General features: G+C 51.8%; 7 non-coding genes and 2 pseudogenes across 7 annotated transcripts; all 9 read right to left on the bottom strand.

Moving 5' to 3' along the window:
* Nucleotides 1–118: 118 nt before the first annotated feature.
* Nucleotides 119–237, bottom strand: LOC144900374 (5S ribosomal RNA). Its single transcript, XR_013628707.1, has one exon. It is a non-coding gene; the product is annotated as a 5S ribosomal RNA (ribosomal RNA).
* A 130-nt stretch (nucleotides 238–367) lies between these two features.
* LOC144900045 (5S ribosomal RNA) lies at nucleotides 368–486 on the bottom strand. The gene has a single exon (XR_013628380.1). It is a non-coding gene; the product is annotated as a 5S ribosomal RNA (ribosomal RNA).
* Nucleotides 487–616: 130 nt separating this feature from the next.
* On the bottom strand, nucleotides 617–732 carry LOC144900560 (5S ribosomal RNA; annotated as a pseudogene).
* Nucleotides 733–923: 191 nt separating this feature from the next.
* Nucleotides 924–1042, bottom strand: LOC144900808 (5S ribosomal RNA). The gene has a single exon (XR_013628995.1). It is a non-coding gene; the product is annotated as a 5S ribosomal RNA (ribosomal RNA).
* A 146-nt stretch (nucleotides 1043–1188) lies between these two features.
* Nucleotides 1189–1307, bottom strand: LOC144900919 (5S ribosomal RNA). The gene has a single exon (XR_013629107.1). It is a non-coding gene; the product is annotated as a 5S ribosomal RNA (ribosomal RNA).
* Nucleotides 1308–1452: 145 nt separating this feature from the next.
* LOC144899911 (5S ribosomal RNA) lies at nucleotides 1453–1571 on the bottom strand. The gene has a single exon (XR_013628246.1). It is a non-coding gene; the product is annotated as a 5S ribosomal RNA (ribosomal RNA).
* Nucleotides 1572–1701: 130 nt separating this feature from the next.
* On the bottom strand, nucleotides 1702–1820 carry LOC144900341 (5S ribosomal RNA). Its single transcript, XR_013628676.1, has one exon. It is a non-coding gene; the product is annotated as a 5S ribosomal RNA (ribosomal RNA).
* A 146-nt stretch (nucleotides 1821–1966) lies between these two features.
* LOC144900544 (5S ribosomal RNA) lies at nucleotides 1967–2082 on the bottom strand (annotated as a pseudogene).
* A 207-nt stretch (nucleotides 2083–2289) lies between these two features.
* LOC144900908 (5S ribosomal RNA) lies at nucleotides 2290–2408 on the bottom strand. Its single transcript, XR_013629096.1, has one exon. It is a non-coding gene; the product is annotated as a 5S ribosomal RNA (ribosomal RNA).
* Nucleotides 2409–2500: the final 92 nt, after the last annotated feature.

Raw genomic sequence — 2500 nt, 5'->3', positions numbered from 1 at the left:
TGGAAAAATCCTTTTTGAAGGCGACACTGGCCAACAGGATTCCCACAAAAATCATTGCTTCCCCCAACAAGTGGGAAAGAGCGCCCTCTTCCGTCAGGCGAGAGCAGAAAGCATAAAACGCTTACAGCACCTGGTATTCCCAGGCTGTCTCCCATCCAAGTACTAACCAGGCCCGCCCCTGCTTAGCTTCCGAGATCGGACGAGATCGGGCGTTCTCAGGGTAGTATGGCCGTAAGGCCTTGCTCATTTTGGAAAAATCCTTTTTGAAGGCGACACTGGCCAACAGGATTCCCACAAAAATCATTGCTTTCCCCAACAAGTGGGAAAGAGCGCCCTCTTCCGTCAGGCGAGAGCAGAAAGCATAAAAAGCTTACAGCACCTGGTATTCCCAGGCGGTCTCCCATCCAAGTACTAACCAGGCCCGCCCCTGCTTAGCTTCCGAGATCGGACGAGATCGGGCGTTCTCAGGGTAGTATGGCCGTAAGCCCTTGCTCATTTTGGAAAAATCCTTTTTGAAGGCGACACTGGCCAACAGGATTCCCACAAAAATCATTGCTTTCCCCAACAAGTGGGAAAGAGCGCCCTCTTCCGTCAGGGGAGAGCAGAAAGCATAAAAAGCTTACAGCACCTGGTATTCCCAGGCGGTCTCCCATCCAAGTACAAACCAGGTCCGCCCCCACTTAGCTTCCGAAATCGGACGAGATCGGGCGTTCTCAGGGTAGTATGGCCCGCCCCTGCTTAGCTTCCGAGAACGGACGAGATCGGGCGTTCTCAGGGTAGTATGGCCGTAAGCCCTTTCTCATTTTGGAAAAATCCTTTTTGAAGGCGACACTGGCCAACAGGATTCCCACAAAAATCATTGCTTTCCCCAACAAGTGGGAAAGAGCACCCTCTTCCGTCAGGCGAGAGCAGAAAGCATAAAAAGCTTACAGCACCTGGTATTCCCAGGCGGTCTCCCATCCAAGTACTAACCAGGCCCGCCCCTGCTTAGCTTCCGAGATCGGATGAGATCGGGCATTCTCAGGGTAGTATGGCCGTAAGCCCTTGCTCATTTTGGAAAAATCCTTTTTGAAGGTGACACTGGCCAACAGGATTCCCACAAAAATCATTGCTTCCCCCAACAAGTGGGAAAGAGCGCCCTCTTCCGTCAGGCGAGAGCAGAAAGCATAAAAAGCTTACAGCATAAAAAGCTTACAGCACCTGGTATTCCCAGGCGGTCTCCCATCCAAGTACTAACCCGGCCCGCCCCTGCTTAGCTTCCGAGATCGGACGAGATCGGGCGTTCTCAGGGTAGTATGGCCGTAAGCCCTTGATCATTTTGGAAAAATCCTTTTTGAAGGCGACACTGGCCAACAGGATTCCCACAAAATCATTGCTTCCCCCAACAAGTAGGAAAGAGCGCCCTCTTCCGTCAGGGGAGAGCAGAAAGCATAAAAAGCTTACAGCATAAAAGGCTTACAGCACCTGGTATTCCCAGGCGGTCTCCCATCCAAGTACTAACCAGGCCCGCCCCTGCTTAGCTTCCGAGATCGAATGAGATCGGTCGTTCTCAGGGTAGTATGGCCGTAAGCCTTTGCTCATTTTGGAAAAATCCTTTTTGAAGGCGACACTGGCCAACAGGATTCCCACAAAAATCATTGCTTCCCCCAACAAGTAGGAAAGAGCGCCCTCTTCCGTCAGGCGAGAGCAGAAAGCATAAAACTCTTACAGCACCTGGTATTCCCAGGCGGTCTCCCATCCAAGTACTAACAAGGCCCGCCCCTGCTTAGCTTCCGAGATCGGACGAGATCGGGCGTTCTCAGGGTAGTATGGCCGTAAGCCCTTGCTCATTTTGGAAAAATCCTTTTTGAAGGCGACACTGGCCAACAGGATTCCCACAAAAATCATTGCTTTCCCCAACAAGTGGGAAAGAGCGCCCTCTTCCGTCAGGGGAGAGCAGAAAGCATAAAAAGCTTACAGCATAAAAAGCTTACAGCACCTGGTATTCCCAGGCGGTCTCCCATCCAAGTACTAACCAGGCCCGCCCCCACTTAGCTTCCGAAATCGGACGAGATCGGGCGTTCTCAGGGTAGTATGGCCCGCCCCTGCTTAGCTTCCGAGAACGGACGAGATCGGGCGTTCTCAGGGTAGTATGGCCGTAAGCCCTTTCTCATTTTGGAAAAATCCTTTTTGAAGGCGACACTGGCCAACAGGATTCCCACAAAAATCATTGCTTTCCCCAACAAGTGGGAAAGAGCACCCTCTTCCGTCAGGCGAGAGCAGAAAGCATAAAAAGCTTACAGCATAAAAAGCTTACAGCACCTGGTATTCCCAGGCGGTCTCCCATCCAAGTACTAACCCGGCCCGCCCCTGCTTAGCTTCCGAGATCGGACGAGATCGGGCGTTCTCAGGGTAGTATGGCCGTAAGCCCTTGATCATTTTGGAAAAATCCTTTTTGAAGGCGACACTGGCCAACAGGATTCCCACAAAATCATTGCTTCCCCCAACAAGTAGGAAAGAG

The sequence above is a fragment of the Doryrhamphus excisus genome, linkage group LG9, assembly GCF_037039965.1.
Source record: "Doryrhamphus excisus strain RoL-2023G ecotype Guam linkage group LG9, RoL_Dexc_Guam_v1.1, whole genome shotgun sequence".
Classification (NCBI taxonomy): Eukaryota; Metazoa; Chordata; class Actinopteri; order Syngnathiformes; family Syngnathidae; genus Doryrhamphus; species Doryrhamphus excisus.
The sequence above is the reverse complement of the archived record's forward strand: the minus strand, read 5'-3'. Positions and strand labels throughout refer to the sequence as shown.